The sequence below is a fragment of the Pungitius pungitius genome, unplaced genomic scaffold (genome assembly GCF_949316345.1).
Source record: "Pungitius pungitius unplaced genomic scaffold, fPunPun2.1 scaffold_34, whole genome shotgun sequence".
Taxonomy (NCBI): Eukaryota; Metazoa; Chordata; class Actinopteri; order Perciformes; family Gasterosteidae; genus Pungitius; species Pungitius pungitius.
The window spans coordinates 215,948-242,199 of record NW_026909849.1 but is presented as its reverse complement, the minus strand read 5'-3'; the positions used below and the strand labels follow the sequence as shown (position 1 = coordinate 242,199).

The 26,252-nt window shown below is 43.6% G+C and overlaps 53 non-coding genes across 53 annotated transcripts; all 53 read left to right on the top strand.

Moving 5' to 3' along the window:
* The first annotated feature begins 326 nt into the window (after nucleotides 1-326).
* LOC134114271 (5S ribosomal RNA) lies at nucleotides 327-445 on the top strand. The gene has a single exon (XR_009946637.1). It is a non-coding gene; the product is annotated as a 5S ribosomal RNA (ribosomal RNA).
* Nucleotides 446-784: 339 nt separating this feature from the next.
* On the top strand, nucleotides 785-903 carry LOC134114940 (5S ribosomal RNA). Its single transcript, XR_009947302.1, has one exon. It is a non-coding gene; the product is annotated as a 5S ribosomal RNA (ribosomal RNA).
* Nucleotides 904-1,299: 396 nt separating this feature from the next.
* LOC134114939 (5S ribosomal RNA) lies at nucleotides 1,300-1,418 on the top strand. The gene has a single exon (XR_009947301.1). It is a non-coding gene; the product is annotated as a 5S ribosomal RNA (ribosomal RNA).
* A 396-nt stretch (nucleotides 1,419-1,814) lies between these two features.
* LOC134114938 (5S ribosomal RNA) lies at nucleotides 1,815-1,933 on the top strand. The gene has a single exon (XR_009947300.1). It is a non-coding gene; the product is annotated as a 5S ribosomal RNA (ribosomal RNA).
* Nucleotides 1,934-2,328: 395 nt separating this feature from the next.
* On the top strand, nucleotides 2,329-2,447 carry LOC134114937 (5S ribosomal RNA). The gene has a single exon (XR_009947299.1). It is a non-coding gene; the product is annotated as a 5S ribosomal RNA (ribosomal RNA).
* A 395-nt stretch (nucleotides 2,448-2,842) lies between these two features.
* LOC134114936 (5S ribosomal RNA) lies at nucleotides 2,843-2,961 on the top strand. The gene has a single exon (XR_009947298.1). It is a non-coding gene; the product is annotated as a 5S ribosomal RNA (ribosomal RNA).
* A 396-nt stretch (nucleotides 2,962-3,357) lies between these two features.
* LOC134114716 (5S ribosomal RNA) lies at nucleotides 3,358-3,476 on the top strand. The gene has a single exon (XR_009947083.1). It is a non-coding gene; the product is annotated as a 5S ribosomal RNA (ribosomal RNA).
* Nucleotides 3,477-3,815: 339 nt separating this feature from the next.
* LOC134115146 (5S ribosomal RNA) lies at nucleotides 3,816-3,934 on the top strand. The gene has a single exon (XR_009947508.1). It is a non-coding gene; the product is annotated as a 5S ribosomal RNA (ribosomal RNA).
* A 396-nt stretch (nucleotides 3,935-4,330) lies between these two features.
* Nucleotides 4,331-4,449, top strand: LOC134114935 (5S ribosomal RNA). Its single transcript, XR_009947297.1, has one exon. It is a non-coding gene; the product is annotated as a 5S ribosomal RNA (ribosomal RNA).
* A 396-nt stretch (nucleotides 4,450-4,845) lies between these two features.
* LOC134114934 (5S ribosomal RNA) lies at nucleotides 4,846-4,964 on the top strand. Its single transcript, XR_009947296.1, has one exon. It is a non-coding gene; the product is annotated as a 5S ribosomal RNA (ribosomal RNA).
* A 339-nt stretch (nucleotides 4,965-5,303) lies between these two features.
* On the top strand, nucleotides 5,304-5,422 carry LOC134114933 (5S ribosomal RNA). Its single transcript, XR_009947295.1, has one exon. It is a non-coding gene; the product is annotated as a 5S ribosomal RNA (ribosomal RNA).
* A 396-nt stretch (nucleotides 5,423-5,818) lies between these two features.
* Nucleotides 5,819-5,937, top strand: LOC134114932 (5S ribosomal RNA). The gene has a single exon (XR_009947294.1). It is a non-coding gene; the product is annotated as a 5S ribosomal RNA (ribosomal RNA).
* A 339-nt stretch (nucleotides 5,938-6,276) lies between these two features.
* Nucleotides 6,277-6,395, top strand: LOC134114931 (5S ribosomal RNA). The gene has a single exon (XR_009947293.1). It is a non-coding gene; the product is annotated as a 5S ribosomal RNA (ribosomal RNA).
* A 397-nt stretch (nucleotides 6,396-6,792) lies between these two features.
* Nucleotides 6,793-6,911, top strand: LOC134114929 (5S ribosomal RNA). Its single transcript, XR_009947291.1, has one exon. It is a non-coding gene; the product is annotated as a 5S ribosomal RNA (ribosomal RNA).
* A 339-nt stretch (nucleotides 6,912-7,250) lies between these two features.
* LOC134114928 (5S ribosomal RNA) lies at nucleotides 7,251-7,369 on the top strand. Its single transcript, XR_009947290.1, has one exon. It is a non-coding gene; the product is annotated as a 5S ribosomal RNA (ribosomal RNA).
* Nucleotides 7,370-7,766: 397 nt separating this feature from the next.
* Nucleotides 7,767-7,885, top strand: LOC134114927 (5S ribosomal RNA). The gene has a single exon (XR_009947289.1). It is a non-coding gene; the product is annotated as a 5S ribosomal RNA (ribosomal RNA).
* Nucleotides 7,886-8,224: 339 nt separating this feature from the next.
* LOC134114926 (5S ribosomal RNA) lies at nucleotides 8,225-8,343 on the top strand. Its single transcript, XR_009947288.1, has one exon. It is a non-coding gene; the product is annotated as a 5S ribosomal RNA (ribosomal RNA).
* Nucleotides 8,344-8,739: 396 nt separating this feature from the next.
* LOC134114925 (5S ribosomal RNA) lies at nucleotides 8,740-8,858 on the top strand. Its single transcript, XR_009947287.1, has one exon. It is a non-coding gene; the product is annotated as a 5S ribosomal RNA (ribosomal RNA).
* Nucleotides 8,859-9,255: 397 nt separating this feature from the next.
* On the top strand, nucleotides 9,256-9,374 carry LOC134114923 (5S ribosomal RNA). Its single transcript, XR_009947285.1, has one exon. It is a non-coding gene; the product is annotated as a 5S ribosomal RNA (ribosomal RNA).
* A 339-nt stretch (nucleotides 9,375-9,713) lies between these two features.
* On the top strand, nucleotides 9,714-9,832 carry LOC134114922 (5S ribosomal RNA). The gene has a single exon (XR_009947284.1). It is a non-coding gene; the product is annotated as a 5S ribosomal RNA (ribosomal RNA).
* A 339-nt stretch (nucleotides 9,833-10,171) lies between these two features.
* On the top strand, nucleotides 10,172-10,290 carry LOC134114921 (5S ribosomal RNA). Its single transcript, XR_009947283.1, has one exon. It is a non-coding gene; the product is annotated as a 5S ribosomal RNA (ribosomal RNA).
* A 339-nt stretch (nucleotides 10,291-10,629) lies between these two features.
* LOC134114920 (5S ribosomal RNA) lies at nucleotides 10,630-10,748 on the top strand. The gene has a single exon (XR_009947282.1). It is a non-coding gene; the product is annotated as a 5S ribosomal RNA (ribosomal RNA).
* A 396-nt stretch (nucleotides 10,749-11,144) lies between these two features.
* Nucleotides 11,145-11,263, top strand: LOC134114653 (5S ribosomal RNA). The gene has a single exon (XR_009947020.1). It is a non-coding gene; the product is annotated as a 5S ribosomal RNA (ribosomal RNA).
* Nucleotides 11,264-11,602: 339 nt separating this feature from the next.
* LOC134114919 (5S ribosomal RNA) lies at nucleotides 11,603-11,721 on the top strand. The gene has a single exon (XR_009947281.1). It is a non-coding gene; the product is annotated as a 5S ribosomal RNA (ribosomal RNA).
* Nucleotides 11,722-12,117: 396 nt separating this feature from the next.
* Nucleotides 12,118-12,236, top strand: LOC134114917 (5S ribosomal RNA). Its single transcript, XR_009947279.1, has one exon. It is a non-coding gene; the product is annotated as a 5S ribosomal RNA (ribosomal RNA).
* Nucleotides 12,237-12,632: 396 nt separating this feature from the next.
* On the top strand, nucleotides 12,633-12,751 carry LOC134114916 (5S ribosomal RNA). The gene has a single exon (XR_009947278.1). It is a non-coding gene; the product is annotated as a 5S ribosomal RNA (ribosomal RNA).
* Nucleotides 12,752-13,090: 339 nt separating this feature from the next.
* Nucleotides 13,091-13,209, top strand: LOC134114915 (5S ribosomal RNA). The gene has a single exon (XR_009947276.1). It is a non-coding gene; the product is annotated as a 5S ribosomal RNA (ribosomal RNA).
* Nucleotides 13,210-13,606: 397 nt separating this feature from the next.
* On the top strand, nucleotides 13,607-13,725 carry LOC134114914 (5S ribosomal RNA). Its single transcript, XR_009947275.1, has one exon. It is a non-coding gene; the product is annotated as a 5S ribosomal RNA (ribosomal RNA).
* A 397-nt stretch (nucleotides 13,726-14,122) lies between these two features.
* LOC134114913 (5S ribosomal RNA) lies at nucleotides 14,123-14,241 on the top strand. The gene has a single exon (XR_009947274.1). It is a non-coding gene; the product is annotated as a 5S ribosomal RNA (ribosomal RNA).
* Nucleotides 14,242-14,580: 339 nt separating this feature from the next.
* Nucleotides 14,581-14,699, top strand: LOC134114386 (5S ribosomal RNA). Its single transcript, XR_009946752.1, has one exon. It is a non-coding gene; the product is annotated as a 5S ribosomal RNA (ribosomal RNA).
* A 396-nt stretch (nucleotides 14,700-15,095) lies between these two features.
* Nucleotides 15,096-15,214, top strand: LOC134114912 (5S ribosomal RNA). The gene has a single exon (XR_009947273.1). It is a non-coding gene; the product is annotated as a 5S ribosomal RNA (ribosomal RNA).
* A 339-nt stretch (nucleotides 15,215-15,553) lies between these two features.
* On the top strand, nucleotides 15,554-15,672 carry LOC134114382 (5S ribosomal RNA). Its single transcript, XR_009946748.1, has one exon. It is a non-coding gene; the product is annotated as a 5S ribosomal RNA (ribosomal RNA).
* A 396-nt stretch (nucleotides 15,673-16,068) lies between these two features.
* LOC134114911 (5S ribosomal RNA) lies at nucleotides 16,069-16,187 on the top strand. Its single transcript, XR_009947272.1, has one exon. It is a non-coding gene; the product is annotated as a 5S ribosomal RNA (ribosomal RNA).
* A 339-nt stretch (nucleotides 16,188-16,526) lies between these two features.
* On the top strand, nucleotides 16,527-16,645 carry LOC134114910 (5S ribosomal RNA). The gene has a single exon (XR_009947270.1). It is a non-coding gene; the product is annotated as a 5S ribosomal RNA (ribosomal RNA).
* Nucleotides 16,646-17,041: 396 nt separating this feature from the next.
* Nucleotides 17,042-17,160, top strand: LOC134114909 (5S ribosomal RNA). The gene has a single exon (XR_009947269.1). It is a non-coding gene; the product is annotated as a 5S ribosomal RNA (ribosomal RNA).
* Nucleotides 17,161-17,499: 339 nt separating this feature from the next.
* Nucleotides 17,500-17,618, top strand: LOC134114908 (5S ribosomal RNA). The gene has a single exon (XR_009947268.1). It is a non-coding gene; the product is annotated as a 5S ribosomal RNA (ribosomal RNA).
* A 396-nt stretch (nucleotides 17,619-18,014) lies between these two features.
* LOC134114906 (5S ribosomal RNA) lies at nucleotides 18,015-18,133 on the top strand. Its single transcript, XR_009947266.1, has one exon. It is a non-coding gene; the product is annotated as a 5S ribosomal RNA (ribosomal RNA).
* Nucleotides 18,134-18,472: 339 nt separating this feature from the next.
* On the top strand, nucleotides 18,473-18,591 carry LOC134114281 (5S ribosomal RNA). Its single transcript, XR_009946647.1, has one exon. It is a non-coding gene; the product is annotated as a 5S ribosomal RNA (ribosomal RNA).
* Nucleotides 18,592-18,988: 397 nt separating this feature from the next.
* LOC134114904 (5S ribosomal RNA) lies at nucleotides 18,989-19,107 on the top strand. The gene has a single exon (XR_009947265.1). It is a non-coding gene; the product is annotated as a 5S ribosomal RNA (ribosomal RNA).
* Nucleotides 19,108-19,446: 339 nt separating this feature from the next.
* Nucleotides 19,447-19,565, top strand: LOC134114903 (5S ribosomal RNA). Its single transcript, XR_009947264.1, has one exon. It is a non-coding gene; the product is annotated as a 5S ribosomal RNA (ribosomal RNA).
* Nucleotides 19,566-19,961: 396 nt separating this feature from the next.
* LOC134114902 (5S ribosomal RNA) lies at nucleotides 19,962-20,080 on the top strand. The gene has a single exon (XR_009947263.1). It is a non-coding gene; the product is annotated as a 5S ribosomal RNA (ribosomal RNA).
* A 339-nt stretch (nucleotides 20,081-20,419) lies between these two features.
* On the top strand, nucleotides 20,420-20,538 carry LOC134114901 (5S ribosomal RNA). The gene has a single exon (XR_009947262.1). It is a non-coding gene; the product is annotated as a 5S ribosomal RNA (ribosomal RNA).
* A 396-nt stretch (nucleotides 20,539-20,934) lies between these two features.
* On the top strand, nucleotides 20,935-21,053 carry LOC134114900 (5S ribosomal RNA). Its single transcript, XR_009947261.1, has one exon. It is a non-coding gene; the product is annotated as a 5S ribosomal RNA (ribosomal RNA).
* A 339-nt stretch (nucleotides 21,054-21,392) lies between these two features.
* On the top strand, nucleotides 21,393-21,511 carry LOC134114899 (5S ribosomal RNA). The gene has a single exon (XR_009947260.1). It is a non-coding gene; the product is annotated as a 5S ribosomal RNA (ribosomal RNA).
* Nucleotides 21,512-21,906: 395 nt separating this feature from the next.
* On the top strand, nucleotides 21,907-22,025 carry LOC134114898 (5S ribosomal RNA). Its single transcript, XR_009947259.1, has one exon. It is a non-coding gene; the product is annotated as a 5S ribosomal RNA (ribosomal RNA).
* Nucleotides 22,026-22,421: 396 nt separating this feature from the next.
* On the top strand, nucleotides 22,422-22,540 carry LOC134114668 (5S ribosomal RNA). Its single transcript, XR_009947035.1, has one exon. It is a non-coding gene; the product is annotated as a 5S ribosomal RNA (ribosomal RNA).
* A 396-nt stretch (nucleotides 22,541-22,936) lies between these two features.
* Nucleotides 22,937-23,055, top strand: LOC134114897 (5S ribosomal RNA). Its single transcript, XR_009947258.1, has one exon. It is a non-coding gene; the product is annotated as a 5S ribosomal RNA (ribosomal RNA).
* Nucleotides 23,056-23,452: 397 nt separating this feature from the next.
* LOC134114896 (5S ribosomal RNA) lies at nucleotides 23,453-23,571 on the top strand. The gene has a single exon (XR_009947257.1). It is a non-coding gene; the product is annotated as a 5S ribosomal RNA (ribosomal RNA).
* A 339-nt stretch (nucleotides 23,572-23,910) lies between these two features.
* Nucleotides 23,911-24,029, top strand: LOC134114894 (5S ribosomal RNA). Its single transcript, XR_009947255.1, has one exon. It is a non-coding gene; the product is annotated as a 5S ribosomal RNA (ribosomal RNA).
* Nucleotides 24,030-24,425: 396 nt separating this feature from the next.
* LOC134114893 (5S ribosomal RNA) lies at nucleotides 24,426-24,544 on the top strand. Its single transcript, XR_009947254.1, has one exon. It is a non-coding gene; the product is annotated as a 5S ribosomal RNA (ribosomal RNA).
* A 339-nt stretch (nucleotides 24,545-24,883) lies between these two features.
* LOC134114892 (5S ribosomal RNA) lies at nucleotides 24,884-25,002 on the top strand. The gene has a single exon (XR_009947253.1). It is a non-coding gene; the product is annotated as a 5S ribosomal RNA (ribosomal RNA).
* A 396-nt stretch (nucleotides 25,003-25,398) lies between these two features.
* On the top strand, nucleotides 25,399-25,517 carry LOC134114891 (5S ribosomal RNA). Its single transcript, XR_009947252.1, has one exon. It is a non-coding gene; the product is annotated as a 5S ribosomal RNA (ribosomal RNA).
* A 339-nt stretch (nucleotides 25,518-25,856) lies between these two features.
* On the top strand, nucleotides 25,857-25,975 carry LOC134114890 (5S ribosomal RNA). The gene has a single exon (XR_009947251.1). It is a non-coding gene; the product is annotated as a 5S ribosomal RNA (ribosomal RNA).
* Nucleotides 25,976-26,252: the final 277 nt, after the last annotated feature.

The following is a 26,252-nucleotide window of genomic DNA, read 5'->3' as shown; positions in this document are numbered from 1 at the left end:
TTGTCGAAGAGATGCATGTTTAGTGTTGTTTTAACGTTGGATATATAAGGAACTTAGACAATATCATCAAAATTGATTCCGTTTCATGGTTGCTAAATTAGTGTTGATCAACATTTAACAATTGGCATACTTTTGTTTGTAATTTAGCCGTTGAAATACAGGTGCTAACCCAACATGTTAGAATTGCCAGTGAAGAAAAGTAAAGTTACCTTCAGGTTTTAGGAACCTCTCTTGCCAATCCTAAGAACTGCTTCAATTTTAGAAAAAGAAACTTTTCTGATTATCTTTGACACGTTCTAAAGGATTAGGAAAAAGATATTAAAGCAGCTTACGGCCATACCTCTCTGGTTCCGCCCGATCTCGTCTGATCTCGGAAGCTAAGCAGAGCAGGGCCTGGATAGTACCTGGATGGAAGACCGCCTGGGAATCCCAGGTGCCGTAAGCTTTTTCACTTCTCTCTCCGAAAGCCGCCCAGCGCCGCAGATTGTACACCTACACAATTGTAAAAAGTATTTCACATTGTAGAAGAGATGCAATAGGAAGAAGATGAAAGGTGGCTTACGTCCATACCATCGTCAGGCCATTTGAGGTGGCGGGGACTGCAATGGCCATCCACCGATTGGCTGGGACTCCTGGGCGGGTCTTCTCTAGTCCATCCAATTTTCGGCATAGGATGTCACAGCCTTCTTTGCATACCCTTATTTAACCCACACAAAGATGCCAACGGCAGGCGTGACATAATTTTTTGACGCATTATAAAGGATTAGGAAAAAGATAAAAAGCAGCTTACGGCCATACCTCTCTGGTTCCGCCCGATCTCGTCTGATCTCGGAAGCTAAGCAGAGCAGGGCCTGGTTAGTACCTGGATGGAAGACCGCCTGGGAATCCCAGGTGCCGTAAGCTTTTTCACTTCTCTCTGAAAGCCGCCGAGCGCCGCAGATTGTACACCTACAAATTACAAAAAGTATATCACATTGTCGAAGAGATGCATGTTTAGTGTTGTTTTAACGTTGGATATATAAGGAACTTAGACAATATCATCAAAATTGATTCCGTTTCATGGTTGCTAAATTAGTGTTGATCAACATTTAACAATTGGCCTACTTTTGTTTGTAATTTAGCCGTTGAAATACAGGTGCTAACCCAACATGTTAGAATTGCCAGTGAAGAAAAGTAAAGTTACCTTCAGGTTTTAGGAACCTCTCTTGCCAATCCTAAGAACTGCTTCAATTTTAGAAAAAGAAACTCTTCTGATTATCTTTGACACGTTTTAAAGGATTAGGAAAAAGATAAAAAGCAGCTTACGGCCATACCTCTCTGGTTCCGCCCGATCTCGTCTGATCTCGGAAGCTAAGCAGAGCAGGGCCTGGTTAGTACCTGGATGGAAGACCGCCTGGGAATCCCAGGTGCCGTAAGCTTTTTCACTTCTCTCTGAAAGCCGCCGAGCGCCGCAGATTGTACACCTACAAATTACAAAAAGTATATCACATTGTCGAAGAGATGCATGTTTAGTGTTGTTTTAACGTTGGATATATAAGGAACTTAGACAATATCATCAAAATTGATTCCGTTTCATGGTTGCTAAATTAGTGTTGATCAACATTTAACAATTGGCCTACTTTTGTTTGTAATTTAGCCGTTGAAATACAGGTGCTAACCCAACATGTTAGAATTGCCAGTGAAGAAAAGTAAAGTTACCTTCAGGTTTTAGGAACCTCTCTTGCCAATCCTAAGAACTGCTTCAATTTTAGAAAAAGAAACTCTTCTGATTATCTTTGACACGTTTTAAAGGATTAGGAAAAAGATAAAAAGCAGCTTACGGCCATACCTCTCTGGTTCCGCCCGATCTCGTCTGATCTCGGAAGCTAAGCAGAGCAGGGCCTGGTTAGTACCTGGATGGAAGACCGCCTGGGAATCCCAGGTGCCGTAAGCTTTTCACTTCTCTCTGAAAGCTGCCGAGCGCCGCAGATTGTACACCTACAAATTACAAAAAGTACATCACATTGTCGAAGAGATGCATGTTTAGTGTTGTTTTAACGTTGGATATATAAGGAACTTAGACAATATCATCAAAATTGATTCCGTTTCATGGTTGCTAAATTAGTGTTGATCAACATTTAACAATTGGCCTACTTTTGTTTGTAATTTAGCCGTTGAAATACAGGTGCTAACCCAACATGTTAGAATTGCCAGTGAAGAAAAGTAAAGTTACCTTCAGGTTTTAGGAACCTCTCTTGCCAATCCTAAGAACTGCTTCAATTTTAGAAAAAGAAACTCTTCTGATTATCTTTGACACGTTTTAAAGGATTAGGAAAAAGATAAAAAGCAGCTTACGGCCATACCTCTCTGGTTCCGCCCGATCTCGTCTGATCTCGGAAGCTAAGCAGAGCAGGGCCTGGTTAGTACCTGGATGGAAGACCGCCTGGGAATCCCAGGTGCCGTAAGCTTTTCACTTCTCTCTGAAAGCTGCCGAGCGCCGCAGATTGTACACCTACAAATTACAAAAAGTACATCACATTGTCGAAGAGATGCATGTTTAGTGTTGTTTTAACGTTGGATATATAAGGAACTTAGACAATATCATCAAAATTGATTCCGTTTCATGGTTGCTAAATTAGTGTTGATCAACATTTAACAATTGGCATACTTTTGTTTGTAATTTAGCCGTTGAAATACAGGTGCTAACCCAACATGTTAGAATTGCCAGTGAAGAAAAGTAAAGTTACCTTCAGGTTTTAGGAACCTCTCTTGCCAATCCTAAGAACTGCTTCAATTTTAGAAAAAGAAACTCTTCTGATTATCTTTGACACGTTCTAAAGGATTAGGAAAAAGATAAAAAGCAGCTTACGGCCATACCTCTCTGGTTCCGCCCGATCTCGTCTGATCTCGGAAGCTAAGCAGAGCAGGGCCTGGTTAGTACCTGGATGGAAGACCGCCTGGGAATCCCAGGTGCCGTAAGCTTTTTCACTTCTCTCTGAAAGCCGCCGAGCGCCGCAGATTGTACACCTACAAATTACAAAAAGTATATCACATTGTCGAAGAGATGCATGTTTAGTGTTGTTTTAACGTTGGATATATAAGGAACTTAGACAATATCATCAAAATTGATTCCGTTTCATGGTTGCTAAATTAGTGTTGATCAACATTTAACAATTGGCCTACTTTTGTTTGTAATTTAGCCGTTGAAATACAGGTGCTAACCCAACATGTTAGAATTGCCAGTGAAGAAAAGTAAAGTTACCTTCAGGTTTTAGGAACCTCTCTTGCCAATCCTAAGAACTGCTTCAATTTTAGAAAAAGAAACTCTTCTGATTATCTTTGACACGTTTTAAAGGATTAGGAAAAAGATAAAAAGCAGCGTACGGCCATACCTCTCTGGTTCCGCCCGATCTCGTCTGATCTCGGAAGCTAAGCAGAGCAGGGCCTGGTTAGTACCTGGATGGAAGACCGCCTGGGGATCCCAGGTGCCGTAAGCTTTTTCTCTTCTCTCTCCGAAAGCCGCCCAGCGCCGCAGATTGTACACCTACACAATTGTAAAAAGTATTTCACATTGTAGAAGAGATGCAATAGGAAGAAGATGAAAGGTGGCTTACGTCCATACCATCGTCAGGCCATTTGAGGTGGCGGGGACTGCAATGGCCATCCACCGATTGGCTGGGACTTCTGGGCGGGTCTTCTCTAGTCCATCCAATTTTCGGCATAGGATGTCACAGCCTTCTTTGCATACCCTTATTTAACCCACACAAAGATGCCAACGGCAGGCGTGACATAATTTTTTGACGCATTATAAAGGATTAGGAAAAAGATAAAAAGCAGCTTACGGCCATACCTCTCTGGTTCCGCCCGATCTCGTCTGATCTCGGAAGTTAAGCAGAGCAGGGCCTGGTTAGTACCTGGATGGAAGACCGCCTGGGAATCCCAGGTGCCGTAAGCTTTTTCACTTCTCTCTGAAAGCCGCCGAGCGCCGCAGATTGTACACCTACAAATTACAAAAAGTACATCACATTGTCGAAGAGATGCATGTTTAGTGTTGTTTTAACGTTGGATATATAAGGAACTTAGACAATATCATCAAAATTGATTCCGTTTCATGGTTGCTAAATTAGTGTTGATCAACATTTAACAATTGGCCTACTTTTGTTTGTAATTTTGCCGTTGAAATACAGGTGCTAACCCAACATGTTAGAATTGCCAGTGAAGAAAAGTAAAGTTACCTTCAGGTTTTAGGAACCTCTCTTGCCAATCCTAAGAACTGCTTCAATTTTAGAAAAAGAAACTCTTCTGATTATCTTTGACACGTTTTAAAGGATTAGGAAAAAGATAAAAAGCAGCTTACGGCCATACCTCTCTGGTTCCGCCCGATCTCGTCTGATCTCGGAAGCTAAGCAGAGCAGGGCCTGGTTAGTACCTGGATGGAAGACCGCCTGGGAATCCCAGGTGCCGTAAGCTTTTTCACTTCTCTCTGAAAGCTGCCGAGCGCCGCAGATTGTACACCTACAAATTACAAAAAGTACATTACATTGTCGAAGAGATGCATGTTTAGTGTTGTTTTAACGTTGGATATATAAGGAACTTAGACAATATCATCAAAATTGATTCCGTTTCATGGTTGCTAAATTAGTGTTGATCAACATTTAACAATTGGCATACTTTTGTTTGTAATTTAGCCGTTGAAATACAGGTGCTAACCCAACATGTTAGAATTGCCAGTGAAGAAAAGTAAAGTTACCTTCAGGTTTTAGGAACCTCTCTTGCCAATCCTAAGAACTGCTTCAATTTTAGAAAAAGAAACTCTTCTGATTATCTTTGACACGTTTTAAAGGATTAGGAAAAAGATCAAAAGCAGCTTACGGCCATACCTCTCTGGTTCCGCCCGATCTCGTCTGATCTCGGAAGCTAAGCAGAGCAGGGCCTGGTTAGTACCTGGATGGAAGACCGCCTGGGAATCCCAGGTGCCGTAAGCTTTTTCACTTCTCTCTCCGAAAGCCGCCCAGCGCCGCAGATTGTACACCTACACAATTGTAAAAAGTATTTCACATTGTAGAAGAGATGCAATAGGAAGAAGATGAAAGGTGGCTTACGTCCATACCATCGTCAGGCCATTTGAGGTGGCGGGGACTGCAATGGCCATCCACCGATTGGCTGGGACTCCTGGGCGGGTCTTCTCTAGTCCATCCAATTTTCGGCATAGGATGTCACAGCCTTCTTTGCATACCCTTATTTAACCCACACAAAGATGCCAACGGCAGGCGTGACATAATTTTTTGACGCATTATAAAGGATTAGGAAAAAGATAAAAAGCAGCTTACGGCCATACCTCTCTGGTTCCGCCCGATCTCGTCTGATCTCGGAAGCTAAGCAGAGCAGGGCCTGGTTAGTACCTGGATGGAAGACCGCCTGGGAATCCCAGGTGCCGTAAGCTTTTTCACTTCTCTCTGAAAGCCGCCGAGCGCCGCAGATTGTACACCTACAAATTACAAAAAGTATATCACATTGTCGAAGAGATGCATGTTTAGTGTTGTTTTAACGTTGGATATATAAGGAACTTAGACAATATCATCAAAATTGATTCCGTTTCATGGTTGCTAAATTAGTGTTGATCAACATTTAACAATTGGCATACTTTTGTTTGTAATTTAGCCGTTGAAATACAGGTGCTAACCCAACATGTTAGAATTGCCAGTGAAGAAAAGTAAAGTTACCTTCAGGTTTTAGGAACCTCTCTTGCCAATCCTAAGAACTGCTTCAATTTTAGAAAAAGAAACTCTTCTGATTATCTTTGACACGTTCTAAAGGATTAGGAAAAAGATAAAAAGCAGCTTACGGCCATACCTCTCTGGTTCCGCCCGATCTCGTCTGATCTCGGAAGCTAAGCAGAGCAGGGCCTGGTTAGTACCTGGATGGAAGACCGCCTGGGAATCCCAGGTGCCGTAAGCTTTTTCACTTCTCTCTCCGAAAGCCGCCCAGCGCCGCAGATTGTACACCTACACAATTGTAAAAAGTATTTCACATTGTAGAAGAGATGCAATAGGAAGAAGATGAAAGGTGGCTTACGTCCATACCATCGTCAGGCCATTTGAGGTGGCGGGGACTGCAATGGCCATCCACCGATTGGCTGGGACTCCTGGGCGGGTCTTCTCTAGTCCATCCAATTTTCGGCATAGGATGTCACAGCCTGCTTTGCATACCCTTATTTAACCCACACAAAGATGCCAACGGCAGGCGTGACATAATTTTTTGACGCATTATAAAGGATTAGGAAAAAGATAAAAAGCAGCTTACGGCCATACCTCTCTGGTTCCGCCCGATCTCGTCTGATCTCGGAAGCTAAGCAGAGCAGGGCCTGGTTAGTACCTGGATGGAAGACCGCCTGGGAATCCCAGGTGCCGTAAGCTTTTTCACTTCTCTCTGAAAGCCGCCGAGCGCCGCAGATTGTACACCTACAAATTACAAAAAGTATATCACATTGTCGAAGAGATGCATGTTTAGTGTTGTTTTAACGTTGGATATATAAGGAACTTAGACAATATCATCAAAATTGATTCCGTTTCATGGTTGCTAAATTAGTGTTGATCAACATTTAACAATTGGCCTACTTTTGTTTGTAATTTAGCCGTTGAAATACAGGTGCTAACCCAACATGTTAGAATTGCCAGTGAAGAAAAGTAAAGTTACCTTCAGGTTTTAGGAACCTCTCTTGCCAATCCTAAGAACTGCTTCAATTTTAGAAAAAGAAACTTTTCTGATTATCTTTGACACGTTCTAAAGGATTAGGAAAAAGATATTAAAGCAGCTTACGGCCATACCTCTCTGGTTCCGCCCGATCTCGTCTGATCTCGGAAGCTAAGCAGAGCAGGGCCTGGTTAGTACCTGGATGGAAGACCGCCTGGGAATCCCAGGTGCCGTAAGCTTTTTCACTTCTCTCTCCGAAAGCCGCCCAGCGCCGCAGATTGTACACCTACACAATTGTAAAAAGTATTTCACATTGTAGAAGAGATGCAATAGGAAGAAGATGAAAGGTGGCTTACGTCCATACCATCGTCAGGCCATTTGAGGTGGCGGGGACTGCAATGGCCATCCACCGATTGGCTGGGACTCCTGGGCGGGTCTTCTCTAGTCCATCCAATTTTCGGCATAGGATGTCACAGCCTTCTTTGCATACCCTTATTTAACCCACACAAAGATGCCAACGGCAGGCGTGACATAATTTTTTGACGCATTATAAAGGATTAGGAAAAAGATAAAAAGCAGCTTACGGCCATACCTCTCTGGTTCCGCCCGATCTCGTCTGATCTCGGAAGCTAAGCAGAGCAGGGCCTGGTTAGTACCTGGATGGAAGACCGCCTGGGAATCCCAGGTGCCGTAAGCTTTTTCACTTCTCTCTGAAAGCCGCCGAGCGCCGCAGATTGTACACCTACAAATTACAAAAAGTATATCACATTGTCGAAGAGATGCATGTTTAGTGTTGTTTTAACGTTGGATATATAAGGAACTTAGACAATATCATCAAAATTGATTCCGTTTCATGGTTGCTAAATTAGTGTTGATCAACATTTAACAATTGGCCTACTTTTGTTTGTAATTTAGCCGTTGAAATACAGGTGCTAACCCAACATGTTAGAATTGCCAGTGAAGAAAAGTAAAGTTACCTTCAGGTTTTAGGAACCTCTCTTGCCAATCCTAAGAACTGCTTCAATTTTAGAAAAAGAAACTTTTCTGATTATCTTTGACACGTTCTAAAGGATTAGGAAAAAGATATTAAAGCAGCTTACGGCCATACCTCTCTGGTTCCGCCCGATCTCGTCTGATCTCGGAAGCTAAGCAGAGCAGGGCCTGGTTAGTACCTGGATGGAAGACCGCCTGGGAATCCCAGGTGCCGTAAGCTTTTTCACTTCTCTCTCCGAAAGCCGCCCAGCGCCGCAGATTGTACACCTACACAATTGTAAAAAGTATTTCACATTGTAGAAGAGATGCAATAGGAAGAAGATGAAAGGTGGCTTACGTCCATACCATCGTCAGGCCATTTGAGGTGGCGGGGACTGCAATGGCCATCCACCGATTGGCTGGGACTCCTGGGCGGGTCTTCTCTAGTCCATCCAATTTTCGGCATAGGATGTCACAGCCTTCTTTGCATACCCTTATTTAACCCACACAAAGATGCCAACGGCAGGCGTGACATAATTTTTTGACGCATTATAAAGGATTAGGAAAAAGATAAAAAGCAGCTTACGGCCATACCTCTCTGGTTCCGCCCGATCTCGTCTGATCTCGGAAGCTAAGCAGAGCAGGGCCTGGTTAGTACCTGGATGGAAGACCGCCTGGGAATCCCAGGTGCCGTAAGCTTTTTCACTTCTCTCTGAAAGCTGCCGAGCGCCGCAGATTGTACACCTACAAATTACAAAAAGTACATCACATTGTCGAAGAGATGCATGTTTAGTGTTGTTTTAACGTTGGATATATAAGGAACTTAGACAATATCATCAAAATTGATTCCGTTTCATGGTTGCTAAATTAGTGTTGATCAACATTTAACAATTGGCATACTTTTGTTTGTAATTTAGCCGTTGAAATACAGGTGCTAACCCAACATGTTAGAATTGCCAGTGAAGAAAAGTAAAGTTACCTTCAGGTTTTAGGAACCTCTCTTGCCAATCCTAAGAACTGCTTCAATTTTAGAAAAAGAAACTTTTCTGATTATCTTTGACACGTTCTAAAGGATTAGGAAAAAGATAAAAAGCAGCTTACGGCCATACCTCTCTGGTTCCGCCCGATCTCGTCTGATCTCGGAAGCTAAGCAGAGCAGGGCCTGGTTAGTACCTGGATGGAAGACCGCCTGGGAATCCCAGGTGCCGTAAGCTTTTTCACTTCTCTCTGAAAGCCGCCGAGCGCCGCAGATTGTACACCTACAAATTACAAAAAGTATATCACATTGTCGAAGAGATGCATGTTTAGTGTTGTTTTAACGTTGGATATATAAGGAACTTAGACAATATCATCAAAATTGATTCCGTTTCATGGTTGCTAAATTAGTGTTGATCAACATTTAACAATTGGCCTACTTTTGTTTGTAATTTAGCCGTTGAAATACAGGTGCTAACCCAACATGTTAGAATTGCCAGTGAAGAAAAGTAAAGTTACCTTCAGGTTTTAGGAACCTCTCTTGCCAATCCTAAGAACTGCTTCAATTTTAGAAAAAGAAACTTTTCTGATTATCTTTGACACGTTCTAAAGGATTAGGAAAAAGATATTAAAGCAGCTTACGGCCATACCTCTCTGGTTCCGCCCGATCTCGTCTGATCTCGGAAGCTAAGCAGAGCAGGGCCTGGTTAGTACCTGGATGGAAGACCGCCTGGGAATCCCAGGTGCCGTAAGCTTTTTCACTTCTCTCTCCGAAAGCCGCCCAGCGCCGCAGATTGTACACCTACACAATTGTAAAAAGTATTTCACATTGTAGAAGAGATGCAATAGGAAGAAGATGAAAGGTGGCTTACGTCCATACCATCGTCAGGCCATTTGAGGTGGCGGGGACTGCAATGGCCATCCACCGATTGGCTGGGACTCCTGGGCGGGTCTTCTCTAGTCCATCCAATTTTCGGCATAGGATATCACAGCCTTCTTTGCATACCCTTATTTAACCCACACAAAGATGCCAACGGCAGGCGTGACATAATTTTTTGACGCATTATAAAGGATTAGGAAAAAGATAAAAAGCAGCTTACGGCCATACCTCTCTGGTTCCGCCCGATCTCGTCTGATCTCGGAAGCTAAGCAGAGCAGGGCCTGGTTAGTACCTGGATGGAAGACCGCCTGGGAATCCCAGGTGCCGTAAGCTTTTTCACTTCTCTCTCCGAAAGCCGCCCAGCGCCGCAGATTGTACACCTACACAATTGTAAAAAGTATTTCACATTGTAGAAGAGATGCAATAGGAAGAAGATGAAAGGTGGCTTACGTCCATACCATCGTCAGGCCATTTGAGGTGGCGGGGACTGCAATGGCCATCCACCGATTGGCTGGGACTCCTGGGCGGGTCTTCTCTAGTCCATCCAATTTTCGGCATAGGATGTCACAGCCTTCTTTGCATACCCTTTTTTAACCCACACAAAGATGCCAACGGCAGGCGTGACATAATTTTTTGACGCATTATAAAGGATTAGGAAAAAGATAAAAAGCAGCTTACGGCCATACCTCTCTGGTTCCGCCCGATCTCGTCTGATCTCGGAAGCTAAGCAGAGCAGGGCCTGGTTAGTACCTGGATGGAAGACCGCCTGGGAATCCCAGGTGCCGTAAGCTTTTTCACTTCTCTCTCCGAAAGCCGCCCAGCGCCGCAGATTGTACACCTACACAATTGTAAAAAGTATTTCACATTGTAGAAGAGATGCAATAGGAAGAAGATGAAAGGTGGCTTACGTCCATACCATCGTCAGGCCATTTGAGGTGGCGGGGACTGCAATGGCCATCCACCGATTGGCTGGGACTCCTGGGCGGGTCTTCTCTAGTCCATCCAATTTTCGGCATAGGATGTCACAGCCTTCTTTGCATACCCTTATTTAACCCACACAAAGATGCCAACGGCAGGCGTGACATAATTTTTTGACGCATTATAAAGGATTAGGAAAAAGATAAAAAGCAGCTTACGGCCATACCTCTCTGGTTCCGCCCGATCTCGTCTGATCTCGGAAGCTAAGCAGAGCAGGGCCTGGTTAGTACCTGGATGGAAGACCGCCTGGGAATCCCAGGTGCCGTAAGCTTTTTCACTTCTCTCTGAAAGCCGCCGAGCGCCGCAGATTGTACACCTACAAATTACAAAAAGTATATCACATTGTCGAAGAGATGCATGTTTAGTGTTGTTTTAACGTTGGATATATAAGGAACTTAGACAATATCATCAAAATTGATTCCGTTTCATGGTTGCTAAATTAGTGTTGATCAACATTTAACAATTGGCCTACTTTTGTTTGTAATTTAGCCGTTGAAATACAGGTGCTAACCCAACATGTTAGAATTGCCAGTGAAGAAAAGTAAAGTTACCTTCAGGTTTTAGGAACCTCTCTTGCCAATCCTAAGAACTGCTTCAATTTTAGAAAAAGAAACTTTTCTGATTATCTTTGACACGTTCTAAAGGATTAGGAAAAAGATAAAAAGCAGCTTACGGCCATACCTCTCTGGTTCCGCCCGATCTCGTCTGATCTCGGAAGCTAAGCAGAGCAGGGACTGGTTAGTACCTGGATGGAAGACCGCCTGGGAATCCCAGGTGCCGTAAGCTTTTTCACTTCTCTCTCCGAAAGCCGCCCAGCGCCGCAGATTGTACACCTACACAATTGTAAAAAGTATTTCACATTGTAGAAGAGATGCAATAGGAAGAAGATGAAAGGTGGCTTACGTCCATACCATCGTCAGGCCATTTGAGGTGGCGGGGACTGCAATGGCCATCCACCGATTGGCTGGGACTCCTGGGCGGGTCTTCTCTAGTCCATCCAATTTTCGGCATAGGATGTCACAGCCTTCTTTGCATACCCTTATTTAACCCACACAAAGATGCCAACGGCAGGCGTGACATAATTTTTTGACGCATTATAAAGGATTAGGAAAAAGATAAAAAGCAGCTTACGGCCATACCTCTCTGGTTCCGCCCGATCTCGTCTGATCTCGGAAGCTAAGCAGAGCAGGGCCTGGTTAGTACCTGGATGGAAGACCGCCTGGGAATCCCAGGTGCCGTAAGCTTTTTCACTTCTCTCTGAAAGCCGCCGAGCGCCGCAGATTGTACACCTACAAATTACAAAAAGTATATCACATTGTCGAAGAGATGCATGTTTAGTGTTGTTTTAACGTTGGATATATAAGGAACTTAGACAATATCATCAAAATTGATTCCGTTTCATGGTTGCTAAATTAGTGTTGATCAACATTTAACAATTGGCCTACTTTTGTTTGTAATTTAGCCGTTGAAATACAGGTGCTAACCCAACATGTTAGAATTGCCAGTGAAGAAAAGTAAAGTTACCTTCAGGTTTTAGGAACCTCTCTTGCCAATCCTAAGAACTGCTTCAATTTTAGAAAAAGAAACTCTTCTGATTATCTTTGACACGTTCTAAAGGATTAGGAAAAAGATAAAAAGCAGCTTACGGCCATACCTCTCTGGTTCCGCCCGATCTCGTCTGATCTCGGAAGCTAAGCAGAGCAGGGCCTGGTTAGTACCTGGATGGAAGACCGCCTGGGAATCCCAGGTGCCGTAAGCTTTTCACTTCTCTCTGAAAGCTGCCGAGCGCCGCAGATTGTACACCTACAAATTACAAAAAGTACATCACATTGTCGAAGAGATGCATGTTTAGTGTTGTTTTAACGTTGGATATATAAGGAACTTAGACAATATCATCAAAATTGATTCCGTTTCATGGTTGCTAAATTAGTGTTGATCAACATTTAACAATTGGCATACTTTTGTTTGTAATTTAGCCGTTGAAATACAGGTGCTAACCCAACATGTTAGAATTGCCAGTGAAGAAAAGTAAAGTTACCTTCAGGTTTTAGGAACCTCTCTTGCCAATCCTAAGAACTGCTTCAATTTTAGAAAAAGAAACTTTTCTGATTATCTTTGACACGTTCTAAAGGATTAGGAAAAAGATATTAAAGCAGCTTACGGCCATACCTCTCTGGTTCCGCCCGATCTCGTCTGATCTCGGAAGCTAAGCAGAGCAGGGCCTGGTTAGTACCTGGATGGAAGACCGCCTGGGAATCCCAGGTGCCGTAAGCTTTTTCACTTCTCTCTCCGAAAGCCGCCCAGCGCCGCAGATTGTACACCTACACAATTGTAAAAAGTATTTCACATTGTAGAAGAGATGCAATAGGAAGAAGATGAAAGGTGGCTTACGTCCATACCATCGTCAGGCCATTTGAGGTGGCGGGGACTGCAATGGCCATCCACCGATTGGCTGGGACTCCTGGGCGGGTCTTCTCTAGTCCATCCAATTTTCGGCATAGGATGTCACAGCCTTCTTTGCATACCCTTATTTAACCCACACAAAGATGCCAACGGCAGGCGTGACATAATTTTTTGACGCATTATAAAGGATTAGGAAAAAGATAAAAAGCAGCTTACGGCCATACCTCTCTGGTTCCGCCCGATCTCGTCTGATCTCGGAAGCTAAGCAGAGCAGGGCCTGGTTAGTACCTGGATGGAAGACCGCCTGGGAATCCCAGGTGCCGTAAGCTTTTTCACTTCTCTCTGAAAGCCGCCGAGCGCCGCAGATTGTACACCTACAAATTACAAAAAGTATATCACGTTGTCGAAGAGATGCATGTTTAGTGTTGTTTTAACGTTGGATATATAAGGAACTTAGACAATATCATCAAAATTGATTCCGTTTCATGGTTGCTAAATTAGTGTTGATCAACATTTAACAATTGGCATACTTTTGTTTGTAATTTAGCCGTTGAAATACAGGTGCTAACCCAACATGTTAGAATTGCCAGTGAAGAAAAGTAAAGTTACCTTCAGGTTTTAGGAACCTCTCTTGCCAATCCTAAGAACTGCTTCAATTTTAGAAAAAGAAACTTTTCTGATTATCTTTGACACGTTCTAAAGGATTAGGAAAAAGATATTAAAGCAGCTTACGGCCATACCTCTCTGGTTCCGCCCGATCTCGTCTGATCTCGGAAGCTAAGCAGAGCAGGGCCTGGTTAGTACCTGGATGGAAGACCGCCTGGGAATCCCAGGTGCCGTAAGCTTTTTCACTTCTCTCTGAAAGCCGCCGAGCGCCGCAGATTGTACACCTACAAATTACAAAAAGTATATCACGTTGTCGAAGAGATGCATGTTTAGTGTTGTTTTAACGTTGGATATATAAGGAACTTAGACAATATCATCAAAATTGATTCCGTTTCATGGTTGCTAAATTAGTGTTGATCAACATTTAACAATTGGCATACTTTTGTTTGTAATTTAGCCGTTGAAATACAGGTGCTAACCCAACATGTTAGAATTGCCAGTGAAGAAAAGTAAAGTTACCTTCAGGTTTTAGGAACCTCTCTTGCCAATCCTAAGAACTGCTTCAATTTTAGAAAAAGAAACTTTTCTGATTATCTTTGACACGTTCTAAAGGATTAGGAAAAAGATATTAAAGCAGCTTACGGCCATACCTCTCTGGTTCCGCCCGATCTCGTCTGATCTCGGAAGCTAAGCAGAGCAGGGCCTGGTTAGTACCTGGATGGAAGACCGCCTGGGAATCCCAGGTGCCGTAAGCTTTTTCACTTCTCTCTCCGAAAGCCGCCCAGCGCCGCAGATTGTACACCTACACAATTGTAAAAAGTATTTCACATTGTAGAAGAGATGCAATAGGAAGAAGATGAAAGGTGGCTTACGTCCATACCATCGTCAGGCCATTTGAGGTGGCGGGGACTGCAATGGCCATCCACCGATTGGCTGGGACTCCTGGGCGGGTCTTCTCTAGTCCATCCAATTTTCGGCATAGGATGTCACAGCCTGCTTTGCATACCCTTATTTAACCCACACAAAGATGCCAACGGCAGGCGTGACATAATTTTTTGACGCATTATAAAGGATTAGGAAAAAGATAAAAAGCAGCTTACGGCCATACCTCTCTGGTTCCGCCCGATCTCGTCTGATCTCGGAAGCTAAGCAGAGCAGGGCCTGGTTAGTACCTGGATGGAACACCGCCTGGGAATCCCAGGTGCCGTAAGCTTTTTCACTTCTCTCTGAAAGCCGCCGAGCGCCGCAGATTGTACACCTACAAATTACAAAAAGTATATCACATTGTCGAAGAGATGCATGTTTAGTGTTGTTTTAACGTTGGATATATAAGGAACTTAGACAATATCATCAAAATTGATTCCGTTTCATGGTTGCTAAATTAGTGTTGATCAACATTTAACAATTGGCCTACTTTTGTTTGTAATTTAGCCGTTGAAATACAGGTGCTAACCCAACATGTTAGAATTGCCAGTGAAGAAAAGTAAAGTTACCTTCAGGTTTTAGGAACCTCTCTTGCCAATCCTAAGAACTGCTTCAATTTTAGAAAAAGAAACTCTTCTGATTATCTTTGACACGTTTTAAAGGATTAGGAAAAAGATCAAAAGCAGCTTACGGCCATACCTCTCTGGTTCCGCCCGATCTCGTCTGATCTCGGAAGCTAAGCAGAGCAGGGCCTGGTTAGTACCTGGATGGAAGACCGCCTGGGAATCCCAGGTGCCGTAAGCTTTTTCACTTCTCTCTCCGAAAGCCGCCCAGCGCCGCAGATTGTACACCTACACAATTGTAAAAAGTATTTCACATTGTAGAAGAGATGCAATAGGAAGAAGATGAAAGGTGGCTTACGTCCATACCATCGTCAGGCCATTTGAGGTGGCGGGGACTGCAATGGCCATCCACCGATTGGCTGGGACTCCTGGGCGGGTCTTCTCTAGTCCATCCAATTTTCGGCATAGGATGTCACAGCCTTCTTTGCATACCCTTATTTAACCCACACAAAGATGCCAACGGCAGGCGTGACATAATTTTTTGACGCATTATAAAGGATTAGGAAAAAGATAAAAAGCAGCTTACGGCCATACCTCTCTGGTTCCGCCCGATCTCGTCTGATCTCGGAAGCTAAGCAGAGCAGGGCCTGGTTAGTACCTGGATGGAAGACCGCCTAGGAATCCCAGGTGCCGTAAGCTTTTTCACTTCTCTCTGAAAGCCGCCGAGCGCCGCAGATTGTACACCTACAAATTACAAAAAGTATATCACATTGTCGAAGAGATGCATGTTTAGTGTTGTTTTAACGTTGGATATATAAGGAACTTAGACAATATCATCAAAATTGATTCCGTTTCATGGTTGCTAAATTAGTGTTGATCAACATTTAACAATTGGCATACTTTTGTTTGTAATTTAGCCGTTGAAATACAGGTGCTAACCCAACATGTTAGAATTGCCAGTGAAGAAAAGTAAAGTTACCTTCAGGTTTTAGGAACCTCTCTTGCCAATCCTAAGAACTGCTTCAATTTTAGAAAAAGAAACTCTTCTGATTATCTTTGACACGTTCTAAAGGATTAGGAAAAAGATAAAAAGCAGCTTACGGCCATACCTCTCTGGTTCCGCCCGATCTCGTCTGATCTCGGAAGCTAAGCAGAGCAGGGCCTGGTTAGTACCTGGATGGAAGACCGCCTGGGAATCCCAGGTGCCGTAAGCTTTTTCACTTCTCTCTCCGAAAGCCGCCCAGCGCCGCAGATTGTACACCTACACAATTGTAAAAAGTATTTCACATTGTAGAAGAGATGCAATAGGAAGAAGATGAAAGGTGGCTTACGTCCATACCATCGTCAGGCCATTTGAGGTGGCGGGGACTGCAATGGCCATCCACCGATTGGCTGGGACTCCTGGGCGGGTCTTCTCTAGTCCATCCAATTTTCGGCATAGGATGTCACAGCCTGCTTTGCATACCCTTATTTAACCCACACAAAGATGCCAACGGCAGGCGTGACATAATTTTTTGACGCATTATAAAGGATTAGGAAAAAGATAAAAAGCAGCTTACGGCCATACCTCTCTGGTTCCGCCCGATCTCGTCTGATCTCGGAAGCTAAGCAGAGCAGGGCCTGGTTAGTACCTGGATGGAAGACCGCCTGGGAATCCCAGGTGCCGTAAGCTTTTTCACTTCTCTCTGAAAGCCGCCGAGCGCCGCAGATTGTACACCTACAAATTACAAAAAGTATATCACATTGTCGAAGAGATGCATGTTTAGTGTTGTTTTAACGTTGGATATATAAGGAACTTAGACAATATCATCAAAATTGATTCCGTTTCATGGTTGCTAAATTAGTGTTGATCAACATTTAACAATTGGCCTACTTTTGTTTGTAATTTAGCCGTTGAAATACAGGTGCTAACCCAACATGTTAGAATTGCCAGTGAAGAAAAGTAAAGTTACCTTCAGGTTTTAGGAACCTCTCTTGCCAATCCTAAGAACTGCTTCAATTTTAGAAAAAGAAACTCTTCTGATTATCTTTGACACGTTTTAAAGGATTAGGAAAAAGATCAAAAGCAGCTTACGGCCATACCTCTCTGGTTCCGCCCGATCTCGTCTGATCTCGGAAGCTAAGCAGAGCAGGGCCTGGTTAGTACCTGGATGGAAGACCGCCTGGGAATCCCAGGTGCCGTAAGCTTTTTCACTTCTCTCTCCGAAAGCCGCCCAGCGCCGCAGATTGTACACCTACACAATTGTAAAAAGTATTTCACATTGTAGAAGAGATGCAATAGGAAGAAGATGAAAGGTGGCTTACGTCCATACCATCGTCAAGCCATTTGAGGTGGCGGGGACTGCAATGGCCATCCACCGATTGGCTGGGACTCCTGGGCGGGTCTTCTCTAGTCCATCCAATTTTCGGCATAGGATGTCACAGCCTGCTTTGCATACCCTTATTTAACCCACACAAAGATGCCAACGGCAGGCGTGACATAATTTTTTGACGCATTATAAAGGATTAGGAAAAAGATAAAAAGCAGCTTACGGCCATACCTCTCTGGTTCCGCCCGATCTCGTCTGATCTCGGAAGCTAAGCAGAGCAGGGCCTGGTTAGTACCTGGATGGAAGACCGCCTGGGAATCCCAGGTGCCGTAAGCTTTTTCACTTCTCTCTGAAAGCCGCCGAGCGCCGCAGATTGTACACCTACAAATTACAAAAAGTATATCACATTGTCGAAGAGATGCATGTTTAGTGTTGTTTTAACGTTGGATATATAAGGAACTTAGACAATATCATCAAAATTGATTCCGTTTCATGGTTGCTAAATTAGTGTTGATCAACATTTAACAATTGGCCTACTTTTGTTTGTAATTTAGCCGTTGAAATACAGGTGCTAACCCAACATGTTAGAATTGCCAGTGAAGAAAAGTAAAGTTACCTTCAGGTTTTAGGAACCTCTCTTGCCAATCCTAAGAACTGCTTCAATTTTAGAAAAAGAAACTCTTCTGATTATCTTTGACACGTTTAAAAGGATTAGGAAAAAGATCAAAAGCAGCTTACGGCCATACCTCTCTGGTTCCGCCCGATCTCGTCTGATCTCGGAAGCTAAGCAGAGCAGGGCCTGGTTAGTACCTGGATGGAAGACCGCCTGGGAATCCCAGGTGCCGTAAGCTTTTTCACTTCTCTCTCCGAAAGCCGCCCAGCGCCGCAGATTGTACACCTACACAATTGTAAAAAGTATTTCACATTGTAGAAGAGATGCAATAGGAAGAAGATGAAAGGTGGCTTACGTCCATACCATCGTCAGGCCATTTGAGGTGGCGGGGACTGCAATGGCCATCCACCGATTGGCTGGGACTCCTGGGCGGGTCTTCTCTAGTCCATCCAATTTTCGGCATAGGATGTCACAGCCTGCTTTGCATACCCTTATTTAACCCACACAAAGATGCCAACGGCAGGCGTGACATAATTTTTTGACGCATTATAAAGGATTAGGAAAAAGATAAAAAGCAGCTTACGGCCATACCTCTCTGGTTCCGCCCGATCTCGTCTGATCTCGGAAGCTAAGCAGAGCAGGGCCTGATTAGTACCTGGATGGAAGACCGCCTGGGAATCCCAGGTGCCGTAAGCTTTTTCACTTCTCTCTGAAAGCCGCCGAGCGCCGCAGATTGTACACCTACAAATTACAAAAAGTACATCACATTGTCGAAGAGATGCATGTTTAGTGTTGTTTTAACGTTGGATATATAAGGAACTTAGACAATATCATCAAAATTGATTCCGTTTCATGGTTGCTAAATTAGTGTTGATCAACATTTAACAATTGGCATACTTTTGTTTGTAATTTAGCCGTTGAAATACAGGTGCTAACCCAACATGTTAGAATTGCCAGTGAAGAAAAGTAAAGTTACCTTCAGGTTTTAGGAACCTCTCTTGCCAATCCTAAGAACTGCTTCAATTTTAGAAAAAGAAACTTTTCTGATTATCTTTGACACGTTCTAAAGGATTAGGAAAAAGATATTAAAGCAGCTTACGGCCATACCTCTCTGGTTCCGCCCGATCTCGTCTGATCTCGGAAGCTAAGCAGAGCAGGGCCTGGTTAGTACCTGGATGGAAGACCGCCTGGGAATCCCAGGTGCCGTAAGCTTTTTCACTTCTCTCTCCGAAAGCCGCCCAGCGCCGCAGATTGTACACCTACACAATTGTAAAAAGTATTTCACATTGTAGAAGAGATGCAATAGGAAGAAGATGAAAGGTGGCTTACGTCCATACCATCGTCAGGCCATTTGAGGTGGCGGGGACTGCAATGGCCATCCACCGATTGGCTGGGACTCCTGGGCGGGTCTTCTCTAGTCCATCCAATTTTCGGCATAGGATGTCACAGCCTGCTTTGCATACCCTTATTTAACCCACACAAAGATGCCAACGGCAGGCGTGACATAATTTTTTGACGCATTATAAAGGATTAGGAAAAAGATAAAAAGCAGCTTACGGCCATACCTCTCTGGTTCCGCCCGATCTCGTCTGATCTCGGAAGCTAAGCAGAGCAGGGCCTGGTTAGTACCTGGATGGAAGACCGCCTGGGAATCCCAGGTGCCGTAAGCTTTTTCACTTCTCTCTGAAAGCCGCCGAGCGCCGCAGATTGTACACCTACAAATTACAAAAAGTATATCACATTGTCGAAGAGATGCATGTTTAGTGTTGTTTTAACGTTGGATATATAAGGAACTTAGACAATATCATCAAAATTGATTCCGTTTCATGGTTGCTAAATTAGTGTTGATCAACATTTAACAATTGGCCTACTTTTGTTTGTAATTTAGCCGTTGAAATACAGGTGCTAACCCAACATGTTAGAATTGCCAGTGAAGAAAAGTAAAGTTACCTTCAGGTTTTAGGAACCTCTCTTGCCAATCCTAAGAACTGCTTCAATTTTAGAAAAAGAAACTCTTCTGATTATCTTTGACACGTTTTAAAGGATTAGGAAAAAGATCAAAAGCAGCTTACGGCCATACCTCTCTGGTTCCGCCCGATCTCGTCTGATCTCGGAAGCTAAGCAGAGCAGGGCCTGGTTAGTACCTGGATGGAAGACCGCCTGGGAATCCCAGGTGCCGTAAGCTTTTTCACTTCTCTCTCCGAAAGCCGCCCAGCGCCGCAGATTGTACACCTACACAATTGTAAAAAGTATTTCACATTGTAGAAGAGATGCAATAGGAAGAAGATGAAAGGTGGCTTACGTCCATACCATCGTCAGGCCATTTGAGGTGGCGGGGACTGCAATGGCCATCCACCGATTGGCTGGGACTCCTGGGCGGGTCTTCTCTAGTCCATCCAATTTTCGGCATAGGATATCACAGCCTTCTTTGCATACCCTTATTTAACCCACACAAAGATGCCAACGGCAGGCGTGACATAATTTTTTGACGCATTATAAAGGATTAGGAAAAAGATAAAAAGCAGCTTACGGCCATACCTCTCTGGTTCCGCCCGATCTCGTCTGATCTCGGAAGCTAAGCAGAGCAGGGCCTGGTTAGTACCTGGATGGAAGACCGCCTGGGAATCCCAGGTGCCGTAAGCTTTTTCACTTCTCTCTGAAAGCCGCCGAGCGCCGCAGATTGTACACCTACAAATTACAAAAAGTATATCACATTGTCGAAGAGATGCATGTTTAGTGTTGTTTTAACGTTGGATATATAAGGAACTTAGACAATATCATCAAAATTGATTCCGTTTCATGGTTGCTAAATTAGTGTTGATCAACATTTAACAATTGGCATACTTTTGTTTGTAATTTAGCCGTTGAAATACAGGTGCTAACCCAACATGTTAGAATTGCCAGTGAAGAAAAGTAAAGTTACCTTCAGGTTTTAGGAACCTCTCTTGCCAATCCTAAGAACTGCTTCAATTTTAGAAAAAGAAACTCTTCTGATTATCTTTGACACGTTCTAAAGGATTAGGAAAAAGATAAAAAGCAGCTTACGGCCATACCTCTCTGGTTCCGCCCGATCTCGTCTGATCTCGGAAGCTAAGCAGAGCAGGGCCTGGTTAGTACCTGGATGGAAGACCGCCTGGGAATCCCAGGTGCCGTAAGCTTTTTCACTTCTCTCTCTGAAAGCCGCCCAGCGCCGCAGATTGTACACCTACACAATTGTAAAAAGTATTTCACATTGTAGAAGAGATGCAATAGGAAGAAGATGAAAGGTGGCTTACGTCCATACCATCGTCAGGCCATTTGAGGTGGCGGGGACTGCAATGGCCATCCACCGATTGGCTGGGACTCCTGGGCGGGTCTTCTCTAGTCCATCCAATTTTCGGCATAGGATGTCACAGCCTTCTTTGCATACCCTTATTTAACCCACACAAAGATGCCAACGGCAGGCGTGACATAATTTTTTGACGCATTATAAAGGATTAGGAAAAAGATAAAAAGCAGCTTACGGCCATACCTCTCTGGTTCCGCCCGATCTCGTCTGATCTCGGAAGCTAAGCAGAGCAGGGCCTGGTTAGTACCTGGATGGAAGACCGCCTGGGAATCCCAGGTGCCGTAAGCTTTTCACTTCTCTCTGAAAGCTGCCGAGCGCCGCAGATTGTACACCTACAAATTACAAAAAGTACATCACATTGTCGAAGAGATGCATGTTTAGTGTTGTTTTAACGTTGGATATATAAGGAACTTAGACAATATCATCAAAATTGATTCCGTTTGATGGTTGCTAAATTAGTGTTGATCAACATTTAACAATTGGCATACTTTTGTTTGTAATTTAGCCGTTGAAATACAGGTGCTAACCCAACATGTTTGAATTGCCAGTGAAGAAAAGTAAAGTTACCTTCAGGTTTTAGGAACCTCTCTTGCCAATCCTAAGAACTGCTTCAATTTTAGAAAAAGAAACTCTTCTGATTATCTTTGACACGTTCTAAAGGATTAGGAAAAAGATAAAAAGCAGCTTACGGCCATACCTCTCTGGTTCCGCCCGATCTCGTCTGATCTCGGAAGCTAAGCAGAGCAGGGCCTGGTTAGTACCTGGATGGAAGACCGCCTGGGAATCCCAGGTGCCGTAAGCTTTTTCACTTCTCTCTGAAAGCCGCCGAGCGCCGCAGATTGTACACCTACAAATTACAAAAAGTATATCACATTGTCGAAGAGATGCATGTTTAGTGTTGTTTTAACGTTGGATATATAAGGAACTTAGACAATATCATCAAAATTGATTCCGTTTCATGGTTGCTAAATTAGTGTTGATCAACATTTAACAATTGGCCTACTTTTGTTTGTAATTTAGCCGTTGAAATACAGGTGCTAACCCAACATGTTAGAATTGCCAGTGAAGAAAAGTAAAGTTACCTTCAGGTTTTAGGAACCTCTCTTGCCAATCCTAAGAACTGCTTCAATTTTAGAAAAAGAAACTCTTCTGATTATCTTTGACACGTTTTAAAGGATTAGGAAAAAGATAAAAAGCAGCGTACGGCCATACCTCTCTGGTTCCGCCCGATTTCGTCTGATCTCGGAAGCTAAGCAGAGCAGGGCCTGGTTAGTACCTGGATGGAAGACCGCCTGGGAATCCCAGGTGCCGTAAGCTTTTTCACTTCTCTCTGAAAGCCGCCGAGCGCCGCAGATTGTACACCTACAAATTACAAAAAGTATATCACATTGTCGAAGAGATGCATGTTTAGTGTTGTTTTAACGTTGGATATATAAGGAACTTAGACAATATCATCAAAATTGATTCCGTTTCATGGTTGCTAAATTAGTGTTGATCAACATTTAACAATTGGCCTACTTTTGTTTGTAATTTAGCCGTTGAAATACAGGTGCTAACCCAACATGTTAGAATTGCCAGTGAAGAAAAGTAAAGTTACCTTCAGGTTTTAGGAACCTCTCTTGCCAATCCTAAGAACTGCTTCAATTTTAGAAAAAGAAACTCTTCTGATTATCTTTGACACGTTTTAAAGGATTAGGAAAAAGATAAAAAGCAGCTTACGGCCATACCTCTCTGGTTCCGCCCGATCTCGTCTGATCTCGGAAGCTAAGCAGAGCAGGGCCTGGTTAGTACCTGGATGGAAGACCGCCTGGGAATCCCAGGTGCCGTAAGCTTTTTCACTTCTCTCTGAAAGCTGCCGAGCGCCGCAGATTGTACACCTACAAATTACAAAAAGTACATCACATTGTCGAAGAGATGCATGTTTAGTGTTGTTTTAACGTTGGATATATAAGGAACTTAGACAATATCATCAAAATTGATTCCGTTTCATGGTTGCTAAATTAGTGTTGATCAACATTTAACAATTGGCATACTTTTGTTTGTAATTTAGCCGTTGAAATACAGGTGCTAACCCAACATGGTAGAATTGCCAGTGAAGAAAAGTAAAGTTACCTTCAGGTTTTAGGAACCTCTCTTGCCAATCCTAAGAACTGCTTCAATTTTAGAAAAAGAAACTTTTCTGATTATCTTTGACACGTTCTAAAGGATTAGGAAAAAGATATTAAAGCAGCTTACGGCCATACCTCTCTGGTTCCGCCCGATCTCGTCTGATCTCGGAAGCTAAGCAGAGCAGGGCCTGGTTAGTACCTGGATGGAAGACCGCCTGGGAATCCCAGGTGCCGTAAGCTTTTTCACTTCTCTCTCCGAAAGCCGCCCAGCGCCGCAGATTGTACACCTACACAATTGTAAAAAGTATTTCACATTGTAGAAGAGATGCAATAGGAAGAAGATGAAAGGTGGCTTACGTCCATACCATCGTCAGGCCATTTGAGGTGGCGGGGACTGCAATGGCCATCCACCGATTGGCTGGGACTCCTGGGCGGGTCTTCTCTAGTCCATCCAATTTTCGGCATAGGATGTCACAGCCTGCTTTGCATACCCTTATTTAACCCACACAAAGATGCCAACGGCAGGCGTGACATAATTTTTTGACGCATTATAAAGGATTAGGAAAAAGATAAAAAGCAGCTTACGGCCATACCTCTCTGGTTCCGCCCGATCTCGTCTGATCTCGGAAGCTAAGCAGAGCAGGGCCTGGTTAGTACCTGGATGGAAGACCGCCTGGGAATCCCAGGTGCCGTAAGCTTTTTCACTTCTCTCTGAAAGCCGCCGAGCGCCGCAGATTGTACACCTACAAATTACAAAAAGTATATCACATTGTCGAAGAGATGCATGTTTAGTGTTGTTTTAACGTTGGATATATAAGGAACTTAGACAATATCATCAAAATTGATTCCGTTTCATGGTTGCTAAATTAGTGTTGATCAACATTTAACAATTGGCCTACTTTTGTTTGTAATTTAGCCGTTGAAATACAGGTGCTAACCCAACATGTTAGAATTGCCAGTGAAGAAAAGTAAAGTTACCTTCAGGTTTTAGGAACCTCTCTTGCCAATCCTAAGAACTGCTTCAATTTTAGAAAAAGAAACTCTTCTGATTATCTTTGACACGTTTTAAAGGATTAGGAAAAAGATCAAAAGCAGCTTACGGCCATACCTCTCTGGTTCCGCCCGATCTCGTCTGATCTCGGAAGCTAAGCAGAGCAGGGCCTGGTTAGTACCTGGATGGAAGACCGCCTGGGAATCCCAGGTGCCGTAAGCTTTTTCACTTCTCTCTCCGAAAGCCGCCCAGCGCCGCAGATTGTACACCTACACAATTGTAAAAAGTATTTCACATTGTAGAAGAGATGCAATAGGAAGAAGATGAAAGGTGGCTTACGTCCATACCATCGTCAGGCCATTTGAGGTGGCGGGGACTGCAATGGCCATCCACCGATTGGCTGGGACTCCTGGGCGGGTCTTCTCTAGTCCATCCAATTTTCGGCATAGGATATCACAGCCTTCTTTGCATACCCTTATTTAACCCACACAAAGATGCCAACGGCAGGCGTGACATAATTTTTTGACGCATTATAAAGGATTAGGAAAAAGATAAAAAGCAGCTTACGGCCATACCTCTCTGGTTCCGCCCGATCTCGTCTGATCTCGGAAGCTAAGCAGAGCAGGGCCTGGTTAGTACCTGGATGGAAGACCGCCTGGGAATCCCAGGTGCCGTAAGCTTTTTCACTTCTCTCTGAAAGCCGCCGAGCGCCGCAGATTGTACACCTACAAATTACAAAAAGTATATCACATTGTCGAAGAGATGCATGTTTAGTGTTGTTTTAACGTTGGATATATAAGGAACTTAGACAATATCATCAAAATTGATTCCGTTTCATGGTTGCTAAATTAGTGTTGATCAACATTTAACAATTGGCCTACTTTTGTTTGTAATTTAGCCGTTGAAATACAGGTGCTAACCCAACATGTTAGAATTGCCAGTGAAGAAAAGTAAAGTTACCTTCAGGTTTTAGGAACCTCTCTTGCCAATCCTAAGAACTGCTTCAATTTTAGAAAAAGAAACTCTTCTGATTATCTTTGACACGTTTTAAAGGATTAGGAAAAAGATCAAAAGCAGCTTACGGCCATACCTCTCTGGTTCCGCCCGATCTCGTCTGATCTCGGAAGCTAAGCAGAGCAGGGCCTGGTTAGTACCTGGATGGAAGACCGCCTGGGAATCCCAGGTGCCGTAAGCTTTTTCACTTCTCTCTCCGAAAGCCGCCCAGCGCCGCAGATTGTACACCTACACAATTGTAAAAAGTATTTCACATTGTAGAAGAGATGCAATAGGAAGAAGATGAAAGGTGGCTTACGTCCATACCATCGTCAGGCCATTTGAGGTGGCGGGGACTGCAATGGCCATCCACCGATTGGCTGGGACTCCTGGGCGGGTCTTCTCTAGTCCATCCAATTTTCGGCATAGGATATCACAGCCTTCTTTGCATACCCTTATTTAACCCACACAAAGATGCCAACGGCAGGCGTGACATAATTTTTTGACGCATTATAAAGGATTAGGAAAAAGATAAAAAGCAGCTTACGGCCATACCTCTCTGGTTCCGCCCGATCTCGTCTGATCTCGGAAGCTAAGCAGAGCAGGGCCTGGTTAGTACCTGGATGGAAGACCGCCTGGGAATCCCAGGTGCCGTAAGCTTTTTCACTTCTCTCTGAAAGCCGCCGAGCGCCGCAGATTGTACACCTACAAATTACAAAAAGTATATCACATTGTCGAAGAGATGCATGTTTAGTGTTGTTTTAACGTTGGATATATAAGGAACTTAGACAATATCATCAAAATTGATTCCGTTTCATGGTTGCTAAATTAGTGTTGATCAACATTTAACAATTGGCATACTTTTGTTTGTAATTTAGCCGTTGAAATACAGGTGCTAACCCAACATGTTAGAATTGCCAGTGAAGAAAAGTAAAGT